Raw genomic sequence first — 26,606 nt, 5'->3', positions numbered from 1 at the left:
TTCCAGTGTAATAAGTGAAAGTATTCAAAGAACTGTAGGGCTGGGAGAGCTCTCAGCTTGTCTATTTGTGAAATAAGTTTGGAGATGGGGTAGAATGACAGCAGTCCATAATTGAGTCTATGGGGAAAATACAGGTATTCAGGGTATGCTTTAATGGGTAGTTCTGGAACGCATAAACAGTAAACTCTTGGATTGTCCGTGTGGTGATGACACAGACCATAGCTAATTATCATTGTATTCCCAGAACTGAGAACAGTGACTAAAACATAGTAGATGCTCAAAAAATGTCCAAATCATTTATGAGTCATAAAACAGAGTACACGGCACTCTGTTCAGGAGAATGAGAGGTGAAAATTATTGCAATGATTGCAATGAAAATAATTGGCTCCACCAATTAATCTGGCAAAGACAGGACTAATTAGGGTTTGAGCAGAAAAGATACCACTGGGATACACTGTACTTTTGGAGGAAGAGAACACTTGGAATGACTTTCTGGCTCTTTGGAAGAGTGCTGGGTAGGAATGCAAAAATACAGAAACAGGAATAAGTATGTGGTGTCAGGAGGATAAGACATCAAGCTAAAATGATGCAGAAGGGTGATGCTGGAGCCTAGTGGAAGTCCTATTGAAAAAAAAACGCTAGGGCCGTGCATGCATGCACATGCATGTACACACACCCAGGTGGAAGGGGGCAGGGCTTGACTGCCAGTCGAGAGAGTTCAGCTTGGGCCATAAGGCCCAAGTATGTGTGAGAGGCTTCCAAGCAGGCAAATGACAGATGCAAACAAGGTTTAAGCAAAATTAACCTAGTAGAATGACAAATGGAATGGATTCAGAAGAGGCTGGAGAAAAAGGAGTACAGGGCTCGGGACATAGTAAGAATGTCTTGGGTACTTACTCAATTGATGCACGAAGCCAAGGAGATCAATGTTGAGCAATGTTGATTGGCCATGGAATATACACAGGTTCTTTGAATCAGGTGCTTTTATTTCAAGGGGTATATCCTATGGAAAAAAAGTAAAGAGGTGAGCAAACATTTACCTACCTGCCTGTGAATTTCAGTATTCTTTGGACAATGGTTAACAAAATTATGGAAAATTATACAGACTCATAAAATGATACATACCTACAATAACAAACTGGAGTTAAAATTATTTTTACAAAGAATAATGAGGCTATAAAATTCTAAAGTCGAGGATTAGGGTAAGTAAAAAGCCAGGATATCAGGCAGGTGCCCCATAATCTCTTCTGTGTTCACTTTTTTTCCCCATGGATGTGGGAGGTAATCATCAGGGGGGAAAAAATGGTGCTGGACCTTGGTAGCTCAAGTCCAATTCTGAGAGATATGTGCACTGATGTCAGAGACTGTGCTATAAAAATTATTCTTCTTCAAGGGAAAGTTTTAAAAATCAAAAAGAAAACATATAGAGAACTAAAGACTGAGATCTTGGGAAGAGATCAAAGTTGGATAAAAGAAAAGAAAGCTGAATGTATGGAGAAAAAAATCTTTAAAAAAAGGATGGTGGAAGGGTGCTGAGAGCACAAGAATTTAAAGAAACAAGAGTAGACAATGGAACCAATACTGTAGAAAGAAGTATGCAAGTTGATGAAAAGCCTCTAGATTTGAAGTCATCAGTCTTTTATGAAGTCCAAGGATCTTAAAAAGTATAATTTTCATGAAGTTGGAAGACCAAAATTTCAAAATTTTCAGCAAAGGTCAATGGTTAAAAAAAAAAATCTGTATGCTGCCTACAAGAAACTCACTCCAGATCTTAAAACACACGGCAAGTGAAAGTAAAAAGATGGGAAAAGATACTCCATACAAAGGGAAATGGAAAGAAAGCTGGTATAGCAACACTCATACCAAACAAAATAGACTTTAAAACAAAGGCTGTGACAAAAGACAAAGAAAGACATTATATAATTATAAAGAAGTTAGTCCAAGAAGATTATACAACATTCCTAAATAATAATGCACCCTGCATGGGAGAACCTAAATACATAAAGCAAATGTTACAGACATAAAGGGAGAAATTGACAATCCAATAAATTCAAGAAGACTGAAATTAAATTAAGCATCTTTTCTGACCACCCTGGCATGAAACTAGAAATCAATTACAAGAAGAAAACTGGAAAAAAGCCACAAACACATGAGGACTAAGTAATATGTTCCCAAACAATTAACAGTTTAACAAAGAAATCAAAGAGAAAATTTAATAAAATACCTTGAGAAAATGAAAATGGAAACACAAAATCTCTGGTACACAGCAAAAGCAGTTCTAACAGGGAAGTTGATAGCAATACAGGCCTATCTCAGGAAACAAGAAAAAACCCAAATAAACAATCTAACACTATACCTCAATAAACTAGAAAAAGAACAAAGGCTAATGTCGGTAGAAGGAAGGAAAAAATCTAGAGCAGAGCAGAAATAAATGAAATGGAGACTCAAAACACAATAGAAAAGATCAATGAAACTAAAAGTTCGTTCTGTGAAAAGATAAACAAAATTGATAAATTTCTAGAAAGAGTAATCAAGAAAAAAAGAGAGAGCGCCCAAATCAAAAAATTTGAGAAAATAAAAGGAAATGGTACAACTGACACCACAGAAATGCAAGGATCATAAGAGATTACTACAGTTATACACTAACTGAAAAATCTAGAAGAAATGGATAGATTCTAGAAACACACATTCTAAAACTGAATCACAAAAAAATAGAAAATCTAAATAGACTGATCACAAGTAATGAAATTGAATTAGTAATTTAAAAACTCCCAAAAATCAAAACTCAAGCTTTAAGAGATGAACTCTACCAAACATTACAAGAGTTAGTACCTATCCTTCTCCAACTAGTTCAAAAAATCTGAATAGGAAGGAAAGCTTCCAAACTCGTTTTATGAAATAGGATTATGCTGATACCAATACCAGACAAAGACACCCCCCCACACACACACACACATACACACACACACACACACACACACACACACACACACATCCACATTATAGGCCAGTATCCTGGATGAGCATAGATGCAAAAGTCTTCAACCAAAGATTAGTAAGTCAAATTTACTGATTTGTGATTTATTCCAGGGATAAAAAGATGTTTCAGCATCCACAGATTAATCAGTGTGATACACATTAACAAAAAGGAGAATAAAAATCATATTATCATCTCAACAGATGCAGAAAAAGCATTTGACAAAATTCAACATTCATTTATGATAAAAACTCTCAACAAAGTGGGTATGGAAGGAACATACTTCAACATAATAAAGGCTATAGATGATAATCCCACAGTTAACATAGTACTCAATGGTCAAAAGCTAAAAGTTTATCCCCTAAGATCAGGAACAAAGACAAGGATGCCAATTCTCACCACTTTTATGCAACATAGTACTGGAAGTCCTAGCCACAGAAAATAGGCAAGAAAAAGAAACAGGCATCCATATTTGTAAGGAAGAAGTAAAACTGTCATTCTTTGAAGATGACATGATATTATATCTATAGAAAACCCTAAAGACTCCACAGAGAAACTATTAGAACTAATAAATGAACTCAGGAAAGTCACAGGATATAAAATTAATAGACAGAAATCAGTTGTGTGTCTATATACAAACAATGAGCTATCAGGATGAGAAATTAAGGCAACAATCCCATTTACAACTGCATAAAAATGAATAAAATACCTAGGAATAAAGGGTATGAAAGATCCAAGGATATGAAAGAACTGTACTCTGAAAACTGTAAGAACATTATGAAAGAAATTGAAGGTGACACAAATACAAGCATACCTCGGAGATATTACAAATTTGTTTCCAGACACCACAATAAAGCAAACACCATAATTAAGCTAGTCAAATGAATTTTTGGTTTCCCAATGTATATAAAAGTTATGTTTACACTTTCATGTAGCCTCTTAAGTGTGCAATAGTATTATGCCTAAAGAAAGCAATGTACATACTTTAAAAAATACTTTATCACTAAAAAATGCTAACCATCATAAGAGCTTTCAGCAAGTGGTAATTACTGATCACAAACCACCGTAACAAATATAAGAAGAAGAAAAGTTTGAAATGTTGCAGGAATTACAAAAATGTGACACAGAGACATGCTATTGGAAAAAGTGGTGCTGACAGACTCACTCGATGTAGGATTTGCCACAAGCCTTCAACTTAAAAAAAAAACCACACAATTACATGTGAAGTGCAATATGGTGACATACAATAAAGTGAGGTATGCGTATAAATGGAAAAAATATTCCATGTACATGAATTGGAAAAATTAATATTGTTAAAATGTCCATACTACCCAAAGCAATCTACAGATTCAATGCAATCCCCATCAAAATACCAATGGCATTTTTTCACAGAACTAAAAAAAAGAAAAATTTGTATGGAACCACAAAAGGCCCCTAATAGCTAAAGCAATCTTGAGAAAGAACAGAGCTAGAGGTATCATGCTCTTGGGTTTCAAACTATACTACAAACATATAATAATCAAAACGGTATGATATTGGCACAAAAACAGATACATAGATCACTGGAATAGAATAAAGAGCTCAGAAATAAACCCATACGTATATGGTCAATTAATCTATGACAAAGGAGGCAAGAGTATACAATGGGGAAAAGACAGTCTCTTCAGTAAATAGTGTAGGGAAATCTGAACAGCTACATGCCAAATAATGAAACTGGACCACTCTCTTACACCATATACAAAACACATTCAAAATGGATTACAAATTTGAATGTAGGACCTGAAAGCATAAAACTTCTACAAGAAAACATAGGCAATAAGTACTTGGACATCAATCTTAGCAATATTTTTGGGATCAGTCTCCTCAGGCAAGAGCAACAAAAGCTAAAAAAAAATGGTATTACATCAACCTACAGCTTTTACACAGGGAAGAAAAAAACGAAGAACATGGGGGATTAACAAAACGAAAAGGCAAACTAGTGAATGGGAGAAGATATTTGCACCTCATACATCCAATAAAGAGTCAGTATCCAAAATATATCACTTAACATCAAACAACCTGATTAAAAAATGGGCAGAGGACTTGAATTATTTTTCTAAAGAAGACATACAGATGGCCAACAGGCACATTAAAAGATGTTCAACATCACCAATCATCAGGGAATTGCAAATTAAAACTACAATGAGATATCACCTCACACTTGTCAGAAGGGCTAAAATAAAAAAGACAAGAAATCACAAGTGTTGGCAAGGACGTGGAGAAAAGGGACCCTTATACACTGCTGGTGGGAATGTAAATTGGTAAAGCCTCTATGGGAAACAGTATGGAGGTTCCTCAAAAAGTTAAAAATAGAACTATAATACAATCCAGCAATTCCATTTCTGGGCATTTATACAAAGAAAACAAAAATACCAATTTGAAGAAATACATGCACCCCTATGTTTATTTTGCGATTATTTACAAAAGCCAGAATACGGAAGTAACCTACGTGTCCATCAATAGATGATTGGATAGTGTGTGTGTGTGTGTGTGTGTGTGTGTGTGTGTGTGTGTGCGTACACACTGGAATATTACTCAACTTTAAAAAAAAGTGAAATCTTGCCATTTGCAACACTTGGATGGACTAGAGGTTACTATGCTAAGTGAAATCAAGTGAAAGACAAACACTGTATGATTTCCCTTGTATGTGGAATCTAAAAAAATGGACAACAGAACAAAACAACCTCACAGATACAGAAAACTGTTGGTTAGCAGAGTGGGGAGGTGGTGGGGTCCAGGCAAAATAGGTGGAAGGGATTAAGAGCCACAAACTTCCATTTACAAAATAAACGAGTTAAGGAGCTATAATGTATAGCATGGGGAATATAGTCAATAATACTGTAATAAGTTTGTATGGTGACTACACTTACAAAGATCATTTGAAATGTGTAAGAGATCCAGTCAGTATGGGGTATACCTTAAACTAGTAAGATACTCTATGTCAACTGTATTTCAATTTAAAAAGAAAAGAAAATAGATGCAGAAGAAGAGAGAACCAGATTTGAGCTGCTGGAGGCAGGAGGATGTCAGGAGGTAATGATGATTGTAAAAGCTCACAGCCCTGCTGCTGAGGGACACCCTGCAGTTGTCCTGAAGGTACCGTCACATCATCCTACCGGACCTTCACAGCAGAAAATATAAAGGCAGTCGTATTAGACCAGATGAACTGAGGATTACTTAGGTGTCTTACAAATGAGGAAACTGAAGCTCTGTTAAAATTAAGTCATTAGTTAAAAAAACTCTGCCCAGTGAGGGATCCTCGATCAGATAGGTAAAGGGTTTTAGCTATAAAAACCCTTAATTTTCTGTGTGACTTGCAAGAGAAGTCATAGACTATCTCACAGCAGTGGTTCTCAACCAGGGTATGAGTTTGTCTCTCAGGGGACATCTGGCACTCTGCAGATCTTTGGTTGTCACAACTGGCAGCTAGGGTGCTACTGACCTCTGGTGAAGATAGCCTAGGATGCTGCTAGACTTCCTATGATGCACAGGATAGTTCCCCACAGGAAAAAAAAAAATTACCCAACCTAAAATACCCATAGTAACAAGATTAAGAAACTGTTCTGGAATATTATGTGAGCATCCATAATAAAATCTGATTTCTAATTTTAATAAAACTTAATTGTGAGGCTAATCTGCAGCAAGTTTGACTTTGACATTAGTCCATCATTTTAGTATATTTACTTTTCTGAAATCTCATTTTGTCTATTTTTGGAATCTCAAATGTCTAGAGTGAAGTCCTATGGAGAAAGACAAACTCCCCGATAAAGTATGTATTAATTGAAGAAAGGCCCCCGGGAGTTGGACTTATACTTACAAAATTGCACACCACTGAAAACTGAGATTTACCAAGGACAAAAGTCACTGCACAAATCAATAATCTCCTAGGGTAAAAAAATGCTCGGCTCTGCATGGATGTTCTGTTTTCACCTTAAGATTCATAATTGTTTGCCATGTTGATCACCTCCGTAGGGAAGGAGGAGGGGGGAAAATCTATTGTGTCAAAAGGAGTCATAGAGTTTTCTAGCTGACTTGAACAACACTGGGGTGGAAGCAGTAGTGAAAGTGTATTTCGCTGGTACAGATGGAGGACAGAAGATTACAAAGGACGTGCCATCCTTAACCAAAGTCTGGGTTTGTTCGACTTCACGCGGCTTTCTTCATAAATGTCTCCCTGTTCTTCTTAATACCCCGTTATTAATCTCAGCGTGCTAAGGAGAATTTTCTTTTTCCTCTTTTCATTTTGCTCTCATTTTTAGTTTCAGGAAAAGACATTGTTTATCGTATTAATTCTGACAGGAGTATACATTTAAATGCCACATTGGGGCTTATGTACATTTATATTCACACTGCATATACGCACAGGGGTGAATATCCTAGAACTATGTTAGTGGCAACATATCATTCTTCTCTATTAATAATTTCAGAAGAAATCTTAGATCTATTAAATACTCTGGTTTGGACTTCGTAGATACTTAACAGAAAATTTAGTTATAATCATTGATAAATGCTTGTTTAAGATGCATACTTTGTTCTTATAGGTTCCCATAGATTTTTCGAGTCTCCTCCCCTTATTAAATTAGACCATCGGCCATCCCTAAAATATTCTTACTGAGGTAACATTTAATGATGTCACCTATGTTTTCGTAAGATCACTAGAACAACCAGGTGTTTGAACAATTTATAAGTCAAGGCATCATTCCCTATGTCACCCAACATCCTTCCTTTATACTGATGTCTGATAAATCTATCTTTATGTTATAAGTGACTATTATGCAACATTGGCCCAGGTTACGAAATGCTAGTTTTTCAAATTCAATTTTAATAAACCTACATGTGATTGTAAAATACCTATGTAAATAGGTGAACAGAAAGAGGACAAGGAAAATAAACAGAACAGGCAGGGAAGGAAAGGGGCTTTTAAGGATGAATTAGGAGAGCATGGCTTGTTACCAAAAGATCTCTAACTGCTTGAAACTTAAGACAACTCTGAAAGCTCATTTGTTTTCTAAATAAGGACAATTGTGTAAAATAAAACAAAAATGGGAATTTAGACCTGTGAAGAAAGTCACAACGAAAGTTAGTTTGCCAAAGTTATGTCCACAGTACAAAGATGCAAAGAAAGCATGTCTAGCTCACGCTACCCATGAGAAAAACTTAATTGGTTTAAGGGAGAAATGAAACACTGGAAACTTCTCTAATCCTGACCCAAAAAAGGCAGGTAGGGTAGGCAGTAGAGCTCATTAACAGAACTGCAAGCAGCCTGAGTGAATGTTGAGACGATTTTAGAGAAAAATTTTAATATTAATGAAGTAGAAACAATTTTAGTTTTTTTTAATGTTTTTCATTCCCTCATATTTTTATATCAGTTTATTATTTATTAATCATTATATAAAGATGCATTTTGGAATCATAAGTACACGATGCAATTTTGTACATAACTGGACAATATCTTAATCATTGCCTTGAATTATTTCCAAGAACTGATTTCACCTTAATTATTCAAGCATCTATGTTGCAGTCACAGCTCAGAATCCTGTCACCATGGTCACTTGGTAGTGTTCCTCGTTGAATTTTCATAATCAGGCCATATCAAGTTTCTTAACATACAAATTATGATCCCTTGCAAGGTGTTTACTCAAAGTTCTAAATCAGGGATTCACAACTGATGAAAACGTGACCATGTAATCCAAGATGACTTCTTTAATTTCTTTAGCCACTTTTTATTTACAGTCAAACTCTGCCTAATTGAGATAACTCTCTTACCATGTGCCTAATATCATCTACTCCTGCTTCCTTGAGCCTTCTTGGATCTACTTTTTTTTTTATGTTTATTTATTTTTGAGAGAGAGAGAGCACACGTGACTGGGTGAGGGGCAGAGAGAGAGCAGAAGACTGGAAGCAGGCTCTGCACTGACAAAAGAGAGCCTGATGTGGGGCTTGATTTGAGGAACAGTGAGATCATGACTTGAGCCGAAGTCGGAGTCTTAACCATCCATCCAGGCTTGGATTTACTTTTAATTGTTATATCTAAGTGTATAAACTGCCTCATGTAGAAAATAAACAAAATAAATACCACGTTTGATGTTTTCAAGGAAGCAACTATACTCAGATTAACATCTATAAGTGATGAATAATTCAGACATAATCAATATTTCCATTCATATTAATGCAAATTAGCCATGCAGATTAATAAACCCGGCAGGATGAGGATGCAAAAGAAATTGGTTACACTTAAAAATATTATACCCTGAAAGTAGAGGATCATCAGTAATAATTGAAATTGTGACCCAAATCAGTAATATTATAATTATCTGGGCTCTTAATATTTCCTTCCACAGGATACATTAAAATGTCGATAAACTAGGTAAACGTGGGAAGTCTGAAAAATTCATGCACCGCTTAAATTATTTTGCAGAACAATGGATTTTTAAAATGTATTTGCAAGTTTCTACATGTTCACATGTACTAGAATTTCACAAACTCGTCCACGTTAATGTGGAAGATGTACCTCAATTAGCAAAAGCATATATACTGTAAAGATGCTTAAAAGAGCGCACCAGAGTATATATGGTAACTACAACCAGAATAACAATGAGCTGTCTTTTAGAAGTCCCAAGGGAGACCTATTTTTAATGACTAGGAGAGAGAGATTCGCAATTAGCATATTCATTATGTGTATGTAAATGCCTGATTCCAACAGCTGCTTAAGGGTGTTAAAAAACAATTTGTTCTATTAAGCAGTTTAAATATTCTTCTTAAAATCTTGTTTACCTGTTTCATTTGCTGAACAATGTCCTCCTTCAGAGGACTGGGGGGTGGGGGTGGGGGGGGAGGAAGATGTAGATTGCCTCTCCTGCTGTCATTTCTTCTCTGGTGAGATTCTTAAGCAAAAAGTGAGAGGTAGAGGCCACAGCTCAACGGTAATATTTTGGTGATTTGCTATGTTCTTTCATTAAATGCAGCGGCATTTTTTCTCTCTGGCAGGGATATATTTTGCAGTGGTAAAGATCAGTGTTCTATACTGCGCCACCTCTCTTCTAGTCATGGATGTCTGGTAAAGCTCAGAGGAAAAAAGGTGGAGAATTTAAGACAAAGTACCTCTTTTTTTCCTCCAGGATGCTTGCTAAACAATCACCGGTGACCTTCCTCCTGGCACCCGATCAGCTCAAGTCTCAAAATGGATGCTGTGAGAGTACTGAAGGCTTTGAGGTCGGTCCCCTACTCTAGGATTCCAATTACATTTTATTCTTAAGCAAACAGAAGTGCGAGTCTTGAACAGAAAGCCCAGCTGTAGGCCCCAGTATCTGCTCTAAGCTCCCTCATCTCCCTGTTCCTCTCCCTGCGGGAAAACCAGGGCAAACCACCCCTTCTGCCAGTTCCTGTCAACCTGTGAAAGCAAACCAGTGTTAAGTCTCATTCTCAGCATAAGGACTGAAATCCTTTAACTTCCACCCAACACCCATTCCCTTCCCTCTACCTGTAGTCCTTTGATGTAGCCCAGGGCTTTTCAGACTTCATCGTGGCCTTGTTACAATGCAGATTTTGAATCAGGAGGAGGCGTGGGGCCTGACATTCTGCATTTCTAACAAGCTCCCAGGAAGGAGGTCTGGTGGATGGACCAAACCTGAATGAGTAGCAAAGGGGCTAGCGCTGAATCCCAAGTCCCCTGGTTTTATAACAGTAAATATAACAGTAGCCATTAACACATATATTAAATACATATACAGCACTTAGTTTGCTATTTTCTCCATGAATGTGGTAACTGAGGCAAAGACTGATCAATAATATGAGTAAAACCACATGACGAAGAACAGAGTCAGGTTTCAAACCGAAGCAGTCCAGCCCCGGATCTGCTACACGGTGGGTCCAGATCTGCCAAACTGTAAGACTTTCTGGTTTTCCTTTCAGCCTCTGGACTTCAGCTTTCCTAAGGTTTGCTGTTTCCCTTGTGCCTCTGGCCCCAGCATCAGCTAGTTCTATGGCAAAATATACCTAATCAACCTTCTGGAACCATTGGACAACTACTCCAAGGAGATGGGGAAATAACAAAAAAGAAAAGGTGCAGACTCCCTTCAGTTTAGACTGAAACATTTGATAAACTTTTGGGATCTCTGAACATGTACTTCTCACTAGTACTAATCAGACATAAATGATATAGAGGCAATCAACAACTCTGTTCTTTCTACCCCAAAGCTACATTAGCCCTCTCTGCACACCAAGTCTGGGATTTATTGGATAATATACTGTGGGATCCCAACATGTCCAATGGCTGGCAGAGTCCTTTAATGGCATTGACAGTTGTGATGGCCCAAGAAGAAGACTTTAACAGAATGACTGCCACCTAATCTGTGCTATTAAAGAAGACGCCATCAGTGATACTTCGATGGACACTATAACCTATGGCAGATGGATAAATATGGTGACACAAAAGTAAATAGCACCAGTCAACAGTCACCAAGTCATGGAAAATGTACATCCCACCATATCCAGTTGTGTTCAGGCTGGGGAAGCCAATCACGATGATCTGTATGCTGATTCTAGGATGTAGATTGAAGCTCTAATGCAGGGTCACCTTGAGAACTGTATTCTTTTTTCAGAAATCATAATTAAGGAGTTGTAGCACTTCTCTCATAAGATACTCTTTGACCTTGAGTATTTCTGTGACAGTGGAGGAACATACTACTCAAAATCTCCAGGGGAAGATGCCTCAGGTACTGGCATATTTGCAACAGGGTTCATAAGAATACCTCCTGTGCAAGACAGAAGGGGTCTCTCGTTTTTGGTATAAAAATAGCCAGCAAAAATGCTTCATGTATTATTTTTCTACAGGGTCCTTTGCCCGTTGTCCTAATTCTAATGGACTATGTTTATTGTCCCCCATCTGTTTCTAGCATTCCCAGTGTATAGCCACACCATTATTTATGCCCAGAGAAATATGTTTGCAAACCTCAACTTTGACAATGCTTCTCCATTGCTATTTGAAAAATGCTGTTCCATCACATACCCAAAGACTCAACTTTTCAGTTTGAAATGTATATTGCCCCTGAAATATTCCAATGGTTCGTGTTCTTTTTCAAAAGAATCCCAGGACTGATAACCGTGTTTTGATGATGTCCTGAATGTGAATGCAACAGAAAGGGAACTGAAGGAAAAATTTTAAACAGCCCACATTGTTTCCAGCCGTCTCAGAAAGAAGAAAAAGAAAAAGATGAAGGGAGAGAGGGACTGAGGGGAGGGAAAATGAATAGGATCTTCTAGAGCTGTCTTCCTAAACAGCACTGCTGATATTGGGACAAACTGTCTAACATATTTGCAGTGCGTTCCTTCACTCAGTAAATATTTACTGAAAACATTCTATTTGCCAGACCGTTTCAGGTGCTAAGGATACTGCAGTGAACAGGGCAGACGTGATTCTTGCCCGTAGGAAGCGTATAGAATAGCAATTCATGCAATCCATCTTCAATGTACGATGAAACCACTTCAAACATGTTTTTAAACTAGTTTAGTTCTTGTAGGGTTTTTATTTCCTGCCACCATTTTCTTTTCGGAGACAGTTTTTCTGTAGATCCTTTCAAAAGTCTAGTGAATACTGAATACCACATTTGCACAAAAGCATTCTTATTAAACCTATCCTATTTGGGGGCACTTAGCAAAGAAACAAGCTGGGAGCCCTTGAAGTTGGTGAGGCAGAGTTAGAATAGCAAAGCTGAAAACAGAAAATGGGCCAACATGATATACTTAAAACAAGAACGACAATAAAGGCTGATTATAGCATATTACATACAATATTTTTTAACTCCCATTACAACCCCTATGCAAGCACCTTCATTAAAACCACTTCTGAGCAATACAAGAGGATTCTCAGAGAGGGTGAATAATTTCATGATATTTTACGATAGTAAAACAAAAGCCAAGGCTTAGATCAAGCCCAAGTGCTCTAGTTCAAAGACAAAAATCTCAAATGACATGATATGCTGGCCTCTCAGAACCTGGCGTACGGTGAGAGAAAAGTAGAACAGGGACCAAAGTCATCTCTTAGTCAATTAAAAGAAGATGCCAAGTTCAAGAATAATAGAGATTAATAAATCAGATGCCAAAAGCTAATCTAAAATTGTAGATGGTAGGGGTTGGAAATGAAGTAAGGTGAACAGCAAGCCACAAAACCCAGACAAACTTTCTTGGGTTAACATTCTCTGACAGGGTCCCTTCAGAAATCTATGGTGTTACCCCTGAGCGTGTACTCCAATCTCCAAAGCTGTGCCTTCCCACCCCAGTATCTGGTAAATCCACAATTTCTTACCACCAATGCTTCCCTATAAGATATAGCCACTGAGTTTAGTCACAAAGTAGTGTTAGTGAAGTGGCCACCACTTTTCCAAGGTCACTTACCAAATATAATGGGACACAAAAGGACTTTTCTATTGTGGTGAAAGCTAAAGGAGTCCCTCACAAACTCTACAACTCCTTTTAAATCTCTACCAATGCTAAGTCTATAATAACTGGAAAAGGGGGAGGCGGTAATTCCTTACCCTTAAGTATGTCACAGCATTTGCAGGCCTGAGGACTTTCCCAGGTGCTTTGGATAATGCAATTCTCTGTGACATGGGAGATAAATATAACCCAGAATCATCTAGGGTACTTCCTCTAGCAACTTTAATACATAGACACACACCCCCTTCCCCGATCCCCGATACCTTTTTCTCATTGAGCAAATGATATAAATAACTATTTGGGATCTTAGATAGGCCTTGAATTATTTGTGGAAAGGGTGACCAATAGTGGAATTTACGGAGAAATTCAAGAAAATGTACAAAGCATCAACATGAGTTATCTGTCTATAAGGATACCTGCCAAAGAAAAATCACATTATTCCAGAAAACTTTATCTTGGTCATATTAGATGCTGTATATCCAGAAATAGACCACACAAAAACACTGACACACAACAAGGTTTTCTGATTAGAAATTAATGAACAGAAAGTCTTTCTGATTCCAAACCCCTTACTTTTAGCCTTTATACTGGACTGAATAGACTGATCTGACAAAATGAGAAATACAGGCTGTATTTTATTGAGGTAGATAGAGTGAGCAGTATTTTAAGGTAAAGGGTAAAATAATGGAGCTGATTTTAGGTAAATGTGTATGTAACTCTAGAATTAGAGAAGATTACTCTAGGGGAGAAGGGAATGGAGACAAGATTTGGAGCTATTGCAAAGATATAATATCTTAATCTATAGTTTCCTTTTAGTTTAGATTTTCCTACCAGCTTATTCTCAGCCCAAGTCCTTCACTACCTAGCCTCCTGAAAACTCTTTTTATCCCTTCCAACCAGTTTCTAATTAGCCTCAGATTTGTCTGTCAAAGAATCCCCATCACTCAGTTGCAGGTATTTTCTCTGTTGGTCTTGCCTTAAGGCAAAGGACAACGATATGGTTATAAGGTGCTCCAGGTAACAAAGTACCCCAAATTTGGTTTCCTTCATGATTCTGTGGGTCAGGAGTGTGGGCAGGGCTTGGATAGCTCTTCTGTTCCTTGGGATATTAACTGGGGCCACTCAGCAGTACTCAGGGGGTGGCTATGATGGTCTGGAGAATCCAAAATGGCTTCACATACTGAATGTGTGCCTTGGCAGGGATGGTTAGAAGGTGGACTCAGCTAGGACGACTGACAGGAGCCTCTAGTATGGGTTTCCCAACATGGAAGTTTCAGGGTAGTCAGACTTCTACCATGGCAACTGGCTTTCCCCAGAGCATGTGTCCCGAGAGAATCAGGCAGAAGCTGCATGGCCTTTAGGTCTTTCCTGATCTAGCCTTGGAAATCATGCATTGTCACTTCTGCCATATTCTATTGGCTACAAGAGAGTCATAGGCCAGCCTAGATTCAAGGGGAGGAGAAACAGACACCACCTCTTGATGCCTGATTGGCCAGGTCACATGGTAGAAGAGCTAGTAAGATAGGAGATGATGTCGTGACCATCTTTGGAAAATACCCTCTGCCGCAAAAACAAAGAATTGAAGTCAGGCAGGCCTGAGCTCAAATCCTACTTCTTTCCCTTAATTGTGCAACTCTTGGAGAGTCACATAATCTCACAGTTTACATCTTGTCCTATAGAATGGGATTTAGAAAATGCTACCTCTCATGGTCAGATGATTAAATTAAATGAGAAGATATACACAAAGCAGCCTGACTGTAATAAATGCTCAATTGTGTATGTTTTTTTTCCTCCCTGCCCTAGAGCCTATAACACTGCACAAGACAACCCCAAATAATCCTTCTAGGACAGAGGTCTTCATTGCTTTCTTACATCCAGTGATTTCTACCAGCTGACTCATTTCTACTCTTTCTCTCTTTTGATTTCCCCTTCTTTTCTATACATTTGTTCAGAACCTCATCACCCAGGATGCTGACAAATGGATTGTTCGCTACAAATCAGCCCGCACAAACACATCCATTTCCTCAGGAAATTGTGAGGAATCGTGAGCCGATGGAAAAAGTAATATTCAAAAACTTATATATAGAATAAGGAATCTGTTTATCCCCTGACAGGGAGAAAAATTTCAGACAAGCCCCTGTCTAACTCATCACAAATTCTAAACGTATAGGTGCATATTCCAAAAGTATACATTATGGTGCTAGTTCTCCAGTATGTGGTAAAAGGACAAATTCCAGTTTTAATACTGAATGTAATTATTGAATCATAGTATAAGATTCTGTGCAGAATTTCAAATCCAGCCCTTCAAAAGCACGGACAGTAAACTTGTTAGGGTAGGTTTATGAATCTTGTACAATAAAAGCACCATGCTCATTTCTTTCTATTGTATATTGACAAAGTACTTTGATTCTTCCTTCCTTCCAATCTTCCTTCTTTCTCTCACTTTTCTTGCTTGCGACAAGATGCCTCATTGTCAGCGATGTATTTATATTCACTCATTCTCTGGAGCACATCAAATTGTGATGAAACACAAAATCTGGGCCAGCCCAACATGGGGCAACCCTAGACTCATTTTTCTTTTATTTGAATAATACAGCAAGGAGCGCTGATGGAAGTCAGTCTCCTGTAGCTCGGCTCTCTAAATGTTCTACGACATGGTGGGAAACCTGAGTGAAATGATGCAGATCAATACAACTGTCCTAGGAAAGTGTTGTGATGTTTTCTTGCCGTCACCCATGAAACAAGCTTAAAATCATTGATGATTCTTTTTGCTGGAGACATGAAGCCGCATTTGGTTACTTTGAAGAAACCAGAGAAAACTCACTAGGACAGTGGCCGAGATATCTTGAGCCTTATTCTTCATAAAACAGTATGAGCTCTGAATACCAATCAGATCAAAAGATGACTTCGCCAGCGGGGGTCTCGAGCCCAGAAATGCTCAATGCGATCAAGAACAACACCGAACAGTGCTCTCCGGGGCACATGCCACGAACAGTCACATAAACATATATAGTTTCCACCATCTTTGTGTTTTTCTTCGAAGAAAGGCAAAGATAACCATACTCCTTTCAATGGCTTGTCTGCATTCTGTCCCATCAAAGTGTGCTGGCAGTCCTGTTGGAGCAGAAATGTTGTGGCCTCAGACCAGGAATAATTGGAAACTAATTTACCATGGAAATCTTAATGATATTTGAAATCACAGATGAGTGCTTTAGGGAGATAACAGAAGGAATATTCAGAGCAGACAGCAGAGACACCAGTGACTATCAGAGTTTTTTTCCCTTATGAGCTACAAATGGCCCCCGTCACTCTCTCCTGTGCCCAAACTTCTTCCAAAATGACTGATGTAATTTTTTTTAACTAAGTTTATTTTCATTGTACATGCATATGGAAAGGGAATTAGGTAGTGCTGAACAACAGGAATACTTCTGTTCTCTTTACCTTTTGTTCACCAGGTCTGGCCTGTAGCCATTTGTTGGCGGAGAAATGGGTACAAAAGGCTGTCCTGTTACATTTCATAGACTGATAGGCTTAGAAGGGCGTCACAAGCTGGGCTGGTACAGAGAGGACCATCTTGCGGCTTAGTTGTTGTTGTTGTTTTTCCTCACCTAACAGCGTGCCACAGAGGCAGGTCTCGAACTGCTCGGGGCCATCTTGCAGAAGAGCAAAATGGAGACCAGATCCAAGTCTTCCTGTTTCCCACCCCCCCAGCCCACAAAGATTCGTCATCATAATGACTCCACATTGAATCCATTCACTCTGAAACCCAGAACCATCTTTTTCTTCTCAGTTTGCTTAAGTTCCGTATCTCAGCATTGGAGGAAGGACAAATAACCCTGACATTTGATGTTAAATCTCAAATGTAGCCTTCTACAACACTTCTCTCCTGCTCTGCACTTTTCTTACTCCATGAAAATACAAATTAGGAACAGGGGCTGCACTTTATCATCAAGGCCCTTCTTTCTCCTTGGGTCTAGTGGAAGAGGTCCAGATGTGAGTTTCTGAGAAATGTTATGCTGTATGTTTCTATTTTTCTGTTAAGTAGATGCTAAGATGCTTGAAAAGTACTCATTAGTGATATAGAAGAGACAGTTTACTTGATATAGCAGCATTGTCAATGGTTAAGAGCCTCGGCCTTGAATCTGGCCTGCCTGAACTCAAATCTGGGTTCTCCTACTTCCGCTGACCAGCTATTTCAACTGACTTGTCTCCGTTTCCTTATTTCTAAAATCAGGATAATAATATTGCCTTGAGGGGTTATTGACAGCATTGACTGAAAATGTGTATAAAATCTTGTCAGAGTGAATAGCACATGATATGTGCTCAATAAATTTTCTTTTTATCCGAAGTGAGTACACAGTGCATTTTATTGGGTGTGACAAATGCATGAGCACAGTACATAAGATTGCACAGAAAATGAGGTTCCTCAGTTACTAAATACTAAGAAAAGGTGTGTGTTGAAATTGGAAGGGCGAAGTGAGGGGTCGGGGGGTGGTGAATGCAAGAATGAGGGCTGACCTCCAGGGAGTTCAGCCAGATACATCATAGCCTGTTGTCACACGTCACCATTGGACCAGTGCCCCAAGTCTCTCCTGGAGAAGATACATGACACACAAAAGGGACACATGAAAATACTACCCCAGAAATACACCAAAGCCTTAAAATGGTCAGAACCAAATCCAGCAGGACATAATCCACCACAAGGGAAATTCTGCCCAGTCACAGACTTTCAAAGAGAAATGTTCATGCAACAAATACTTGGTTAATTCTCCCACCTAGATTCAACACATGGTCTCACAATCAGCAAGGGCTTCCTGAAAGGGACAGGAGATTTCACATTTCATCTACTCTCATCTGTGAAGTCGTTCTTCCATGTGTGGCATGAAGGGTGGGAATGGAGAAGAGGAGGCTTCTTCTTAACCTCCCTAATAGGAGAGAGGAAGGATACATTTTGCCTTAACATTAAAGATATAAAAAACGTATCAAGGACAACCAGGGAAAATTGCTATGTAATGGCGTAATATTTTAAGCTACATTTAAGTTTCTTTGCTACTTTACCTAAGTCAAACAATTAAAAGAAAATAAAAATAACCCTTACCTTAGCTGTCTTGTCTATGCAACTAATGAGTGCACGGACACCCACCGTAGTTGTCTCAGCTTTTGCCCATCTACAAACAAGTGATTCATTCATATACTTTTTTTTCCTCTGGTGCCAAGAAGACATCCTCAAACTGTACTTTCTGGAATGTATGCAGTCAGGGGTGCCTGGGTGGCTCAGTCGGTTAAGCATCCAACTTCGGCTCAGGTCATGATTTCATGGTTCGTGAGTTTGAACCCCTCATCCAGCTCTGTGCTGACAGCTCAGAGCCTAGAGTCTGCTAAGGATTCTGTGTCTCCCTCTGTCTCTGTCCCTCCCCCATCATGCTCTGTCTCTCTCTCTCAAAAATAAACAAACATTTTAAACAGCTAAAAAAAATTAAAGAAAAGAATATGTGCATTCAGACGTTTCTAATATAATGCTAGCTAACAACTACAGCAGGAAAGAACAAAAGACAATTCTTTATTCGCTCTGTTCATATTTCTACTTTTAAAGCTAATTCTAAACCTACCAAACTACCCTTATTACAGTCGTTTTGAATACAAAAAATTGTATTCTCCAGTGTTACACCAGTGCCCTGCAAACCAAGGTGATCGATTATTTCCAAGTGGTAATAATATTACTGGTAAAAATAGGCTTTAATTTGACAAATAATTAGCTTTGCATTCAGAAATGGATAATAAAGCACCACACTAAAAGGCAAACTGTTCTTTTTTCTTTCCCTGCTGTGGATATTAGGAATATTTCTTTAGTCGTATGAAACAATACACAAATCACTTATTTTATTACTTTCCCAAGACAGGGGGTCTCAATGATTGAAATACTCTTAAGCTAAGAATTTGCCTACCTAATTGGTGATTCAGAACTGACTCCGTTTTTCTGAATGTTAATGTTGGGAGTCCTTCTAAAGACCAACCTGCTTTGTACCTTTTAATATCCTTCCTGATCTGGCTTCTGACTCCCTTTTTAGTCTCCTATCTTACCTTTCTGCTTCTTGTGTTTCCTGCTTTGCCGTCTTAGCCTTCTTTTGGGTTCCTGGGACAAGAAATGCTCACTTCTGCCATGAGGCCTGTGCACATACTTCCTCCCTCTTTCTGAATCAGTTGCCTTTACCACAGACCCCTCGTTGGTGATGGTGAAATCTTCCCTTAGCCTCCAGACCAGTAGTCTTTGTTTAGCATTTTATTTTAGATGTGGCATCTAACGTGGTGCTCAATACGCATACGAGAAACTCAATAAATACCTGCTGAATGAATAAATGTCTTTCATTTGGGGGGAAACTCATCAATCGTCTGGCATTTTTCCAGATAGGGATCCAATCAATGCCATTCTAGCTATACCAGCCTTAGGAAACACCGAACAGATTACAAATTAATATCTATTAAGTCCTATGAGGCAATATATCACGTCCACCCAATTTCATCTCCCCTGCTAAATGTATCTTTTGTTTAATGATGCAAATTGGATGGGGACATGGGATCAGGGTTCGTCAGTAGCCTATTGCAAGCAATGCACTAATAGAATTAGCTCTTCTGTAGGTTGTTAACTTCTGTAATAATGTTACCACAAGACAGAATGTAATGCAGAAATGGGCAGAGATGAATCACTTTATATGTTCACTGATTCTCAGGGCACTCTATCGACTCTGGGGAACTCTAAGTGCAATGTCCGACAGAGTCCTAGGAAAAGAGAAGGTATTCTGCCACCTAAAACTCTCTCTCCGACCCTGTGGTTCCTAAAGAAACTTCCACAAGTAGTAAAAATTGTCAACTCATGATCCACCATTTTGGAAGACCTGCCTCCTCACACAAAAGCAGAATGTATGAAAAACCTTCATTAAGTTCACCCCACATACACACAAAATTTTCCCATGGTCTTAAAACAGCTGTCAAACTCCTCTGTACTCTTTTCTCCTACCACAAAATGAGACTAACATCCACTAACCTTAAAGGAATATTTCTAAAGTATGAATCAACAGAATTGAGAAATTATATATACGTGTTATTATAGAAATGTCTAAAATGATTAAGAAGGAATTTGTTTCAGCTTCACAAATCTTTGCAGCTTTCCAACATCATGGAAAAGTTAGCAGAAATAAAATACTTCATGACATTTCTCAGAAAATAAAAGAGAAGAACATAAATTTCAGAGAAATAAGAAAGTGTCACCAAGAAAAATGCAGAGCAAAGATTTAAAATAGAACTTCTGAAACTTAAAAACAAACCCTTTGGATGCCTTGGTAACAGTAATGATAATATTCAAAATGATTAATAATAGAGCCAGTACTCAAATAATGTGAGTACAAGCAAGGCATTCATGGATAATGTCACAATAATAGTAGAGTCACAACTTAATCTGGGATAGAAGGCTTTTTTTTTTTTTTTTTTTTTAAGAGTAAAGCCTATTAGGAAAACCAATCTTGCATCTTGTCAGGGCAATTGTGCTCTCTTTTTCTTCTCAGCTTTATTTATTGTAAACAATGGAAAAATGAAGCAGCATATTATTAGATTGTTTTCATTTTTCTTCGTTGAATTTTGTCTCCTCGTGGCTAGTACATAATTTAATTCAAACCTTCACATAGACATAATTTTTAAGGTATGCTTTTCCAAGTATATAGTTTTGGTTCCTTGGACGTCTGAATCAAATACTTGGACAACATTCTTAGGAAATTTAGTCATAGGTTTGAAATTGTGACCTACAGTCCACATCAGGCATGTAAACCATGACCTGTCTGCTCATATTTATCTAAGACGGCAGAATCGTCATCAATCACAGAGGATTATCTATTTTCTTCAAAAAAGTTATGCAAGGTAGAATATACCCATTTTGCATGTGTAAAGATTCACATTGAACTTAGCATTCCCAAACCGAGGATATAGATTGTTGATCAGGTTCCTACTTTATACTTTAAGTAAATTTTCTCATCTCATCATAATCAAACTCCTCCTAAATGCAGGGAGAGGCCTTGATTTCCAGGTTAAGAGCCATCTTCTCTTCTTGGCAAAGTATGACTCTCTCTCTTTTTAATTTTATTTCAGAGAGAGAGAGTGCAAGTGGGGAAGACAGTGGCGGGGGTGGGGGAGGGAAAAGAGTGAGAGAGAGAAAGAGAGAGAGAGAGAGAGGGAGAGAGAATCCCAAGCAGGCTCCACACTCAGCATGGAGACCGATGCAGGGCTCAATCCCACAACACTGGGATCATGACTTGAGCCAAAGTGAAGAGTTGAATACTCAACTGACTCAGCCACCCAGGTGCCCCTTGGCAAAATCTCTTTATCCTTGGTGAGAGGTTCTTAATGAGCTAACTTACACGTTTAGAACTCTTGGGAAAAGAGGAAAAGAACATTTAAAGGTTAGAAGGCAATTCTGTGGCCTGAAATGACACAGATGGTAACTCCAATACACAAGAAGAAATGAAGAACCGGAAACGTAGGTAAATATGGAATGTTTTAAATGCATATTTTTTCACATTTCTTCCCTTAACTTCTTTAAAAGACATAAGGTTATATGAAGCAATAAATGTAACACTGTATTGTTAGATTGATAACCATAGATGTAATAAATGTAACAATAATAGCAGAAAGAAGGGGAAAGAATAGAGCCACATTGCAGTGAAGTTTCTGTATTTTACCAAAATTAAGTTAAAAAATAAAACTAAAAGTTAGTTCTTTGAAAAGTTCAATAAAATTGACAGATCCTAACTAGACTAACCAATAAAAAGTGGGTGGATAGAGGACATCAGCTACCACCTTCAGGTCAGAGAAGAAATCATAAGGTAAATTCAAAACATTTTCTATTGAATGAAAATAAAAACACAGTACACCAAAATTTCTGGCACGAAGCTAAAGCAGTATTTACAGAGAGATTTACAGCTTTAAAGGCATATATCAGAAAAGAAGAAAATTCTGCAATCAATAATCTATGCTTCTACTTTTTTTTTAAATTTTTTTTAACATTTATTTATTTTTGAGACAGAGAAAGACAGAGCATGAGCAGGGGAGGGGCAGAGAGAGAGGGAGACACAGAATCCGAAACAGGCTCCAGGCTCTGAGCTGTCAGCCCAGAGCCTGACACGGGGCTCGAACTCACGGACCACGAGATCATGACCTGAGCCAAAGTCGGACACTCAACCGACTGAGCCACCCAGGCGCCCCTCTATGCTTCTACTTTAAGAGCCTAGTAAAAGAAGAGCAAACTAAACCTGATGTAAACAGAAGAAACAAAATAATAAAGGTTAGAACTGAAGTCAATAAAATAGAAAACAAAACGAAGAGGAAAAAGGCAATCTTGATCTTTCAAAAGATCAACAAGATTGACAAATCTTTAATTGAACTGAGGGAAAAAAGAGTGAAAATACAAGTTACCCAATTTAGGAATGAAGGAAGAAACATCACTACCAATGCTACAGAAACTGAAAAGATTTATGAAGAAAATTATAAACAGCTATGCCAAAAAATAAAACAAATGAGATGAAACGGACAACTTCCTAGAAAATAATGAGCAACATGTTTAAATAGATATTACACAAAAGATAAACAAGTGGCCAATGCACATACGAAGGAAGATATGTTTAGTTTCATTGGTCATTTGGGAAATACAAATTAGTTAAAATACAAATTACTACAAACACAATTAAAGTCACAATGAGATAGAACACCTACTAGAATGGCTCTAATCAGAAAGACGGTCCAAAGTGTAGGCAAAGATGTGGAGAAATTAGAACCCTTATTTATTGCTAGTGGGAAGGTAAAATGATACAGCTGCTTTACAAAACATTTTGGCAGTTTCTTATGAAGTTAAATATAAACTTACCATATGATCCAGCAATTTCACTTTTTGGAACCCATCCAAGAGTAATGAAAACATATGTCCACACAAATATTTGTAAATGAATGTTTTGTTTATAGCAGGATTACTCAAAATAGCCAAAACTGGAAACTATCCAAATGTTCACCAAATGATGAGTAAATAAAAGTGGCACATCCATACAATGGAATACTGCTCAGCAATAAAAAAGGCACAAAGTACCGATACATGCTACAGCTTAGATGAATCCCTAAATATTATAATAACTAAAAGAAGCCTGATCCAAAAGAATGCATATTCTTTGATTTCATTTATATGAAATATCCAGAAAAGGTAAATTTGAAGAGAAATCATTAACATGCTTTCTTAGGTCAGGTGCGGAATAGAGGATTTTCTGAAAATGGTCAGAAGACATCGTGAAGTACTACTGAAAATGTTCCAGAACTAGACTGTGTTCATATCATAGCAAATTTACACACACACACACACACACACACACACACACACACAACATACTGAATTGCACATTTACAATAGGGAAAATTGTATAGCATGTAAATTCTCTCTCAATAAAGCTATATTTGTTTTAATGGCTAATAAATAATATGTAAAAGGAACACAAATGGCTCTGTTTGGATGAAAATGCCTGATTTCTTTATAAAGAATTATATATCAAAAGCATAATGAGATACAGTTTTTACAACTCAGGTTACTAAGATTAAAAAGTTTACAACACACCCAACTGATAATGATATGGAGAATAGGCAGTCTTATTTATGGCTGGGAGGAATATTAATTTGGTATATCCTCTATGGAGAGCAATTTTGCTTTATCTATCAAAATTGAAAATTACATGTTCCTTGACTCAGTAATTACGTTCCTACTCCCACTGATGCCAAGTGATGATGTACATTATATTTGGTACAAGCAAGAGATTGCAAACAATCCAAAAGTCCATCAATAGAAGACTAAGATAAATTGTAATAGAACCAATGAGTGGAATCTAATGCAGCTGTAGAAATAAACAGCTCTATTTGACCTATTAGGAAATGATCTGTACTCTTAGTGCTAAAAAGTAAAAGCAGAACGACGTGTAAACTGTATGTTACCATTGTGAGTATGAACAAATATAGTAATACATAGTAAAAACATTAAAGATATGTTCTGTGCTTGCTTGCTTTCTGGGAATAGAGGTGAGTTCCTTAAAAAATACGGAAATGACAGAGGTTTATTTTCTCTGTCTACTTTTTTATACTTTTTCAGTTTTGATCATGTGCAAAATTCAAAAACAATACCATGTAAAGTATCTTTAAAAGAGGGCTTTGAAGCTGTAATCATCAAAACAGTATGGTATTGGCACAAAAACAGATACATAGACCAATGGAATAAAACTGAGAACCCAGAATTGGACCCACAAGTGTATGGCCTATTAATCTTTGACAAAGCAGGAAAGAGTATCCAATGAAAAAAAGACAGTCTCTTTAGCGAATGGGAGAACTGGACAGCAGCATGCAGAAGAATGAAATTGTACTACTTTCTTATTACCATACACAAAAATAAGCTCAAGATGGATAAAAGACCTAAATGTGAGACAGGTAACCATCAAAACCCTAGAGGAGAAAACAGGCAACAACCTCTCTGACCTCAGCTGTGGCAGCTTCTTACTCGGCATGTCTCTGAAGGCAAGGGAAATGAAAGCAAAAATGAACTACTGGGACCTCATCAAGATAAAAAGCTTCAGCACTGCAAAGGAAACAATCAACAAAACTAAATGCCTTTAGTTTCAAGCCAATGGAATGGGAGAAGATATTTGCAAATGACATATCAGACAAAGGGTTAGTATCCAAAATCTATAAAGAACTTCTCAAACTCAACACCCAAAAAATAGACAATCCAGTGAAGAAATGGGCAGAAGACATGAACAGATACTTTTCTGAAGAAGACATCCAGATGGCCAACAGACACATGAAAAGGTGCTCACCATCACTCATCATCAGGGAAATAGAAATCAAAACCACACTGAGATACTACCTCATACTGGTCAGAGTGGCTAAAATTAATAACTCGGGAAACAACAGATGTTGGCAAGGATGTAGAGAAACGGGAACCCTCTTGCACTGCTGTTGGGAATGCAAACTAATGCAGCCAGTCTGGAAAACCGTGTGGAGGTTCCTCAAAAAAATTAAAAATAGAACTATCCTAGAACCCAGCAATAGCACTACTAGGAATTTATCCAAAGGATACAGGAGTGCTGATTCATAGGGGCACATGTACCCCAATGTTTATAGCAATACTATCAACAATAGCCAAATTATGGAAAGAGCCCAAATGTCCATCAACTGATGAATGGATAAAGAAAATGTGGTTTATATATACAATGGAATACTACTAGGCAATGAGAAAGAATGAAATGCTGCCATTTGCAACAATGTGGATGGAACTGGAGGGTATTATGCTAAGTAAAAGTCAGTCAGAGAAAGACAGATATCATGTTTTCACTCATATGTGGAATTTGAGAAACTTAATAGAAGACCACGGGGGAAGGGAAGGGGAAAAAGTAGTTTCAAACAGAGAGAGAGGAAAGCCATAAGAGACTTTTAAATACAGAGAACAAACTGAGGGTTGATGGGCAGGGGAGGAGGGGAAAATGGGTGATGGGCATTGAGGAGGGCACTTGTTGGGATGACGCTGGGTGTTGTATGTAAGCAATGAAATCATGGGAATCTACTCCCGAAGCCAAGAACACACTGTATACACTGTATGTTAGCTAACTTGACAATAAATTATATTAAAAAAAAAAAAAGGGGCTTTGAATAAGTGTAAGAGGGATATGGAGAGAGAGTACAGGGCTCATATTAAGTGAAATGATCTTTCCATCTGATTATAAATATGAAACATTGAGACATTCATTAATACAATGGTTACAAATTCTTATTTGTCCCTAAAGCAATAACTACAAATTTGACTTTAAAATGCTTATATTTGGGAGAAATTTCTATTTAATTGGAGGAATGTTAGTTAATTTGAAGTTGATTTTTTGCATAGTATAAACTGGTTTTAAAAAATTAAGCATGGCATTTTAAAGTAAATTTCCTTTTAAATTAAGGATTTATTCCTATAATTTTTAATGATTTTTTAAAAAATCAGCCACTCAGAGTATTATTTGAAAATGCTGGGAGTTTAGACAATAATTACACTAACGACTAAAAATGAGTCTTTGACACAAGCTTTGAGAGCAGAAATAAACGATTAATG

The 26,606-nt window shown here is 37.6% G+C and overlaps 1 long non-coding RNA gene across 2 annotated transcripts in view; it reads right to left on the bottom strand.

Annotated features, from left to right (window-relative positions):
- Positions 1-903: 903 nt before the first annotated feature.
- LOC132683015 (uncharacterized) overlaps positions 904-26,606 on the bottom strand; it is a 261,651-nt gene continuing 235,948 nt past the window's right edge. For both annotated transcript variants that reach the window (XR_009612003.2, XR_009612002.2), the window contains one exon: positions 904-1,003. This is a non-coding gene — a long non-coding RNA (uncharacterized LOC132683015). The remainder of the gene's footprint in view (positions 1,004-26,606) is intronic.

The sequence above is a fragment of the Panthera onca genome, chromosome C2 (genome assembly GCF_046562875.1).
Source record: "Panthera onca isolate mPanOnc1 chromosome C2, mPanOnc1 haplotype 2, whole genome shotgun sequence".
In the NCBI taxonomy this organism is placed as follows: domain Eukaryota; kingdom Metazoa; phylum Chordata; class Mammalia; order Carnivora; family Felidae; genus Panthera; species Panthera onca.
Note: the sequence above shows the minus strand (reverse complement) of the source record. Positions and strands in the feature narration are given on the sequence as shown.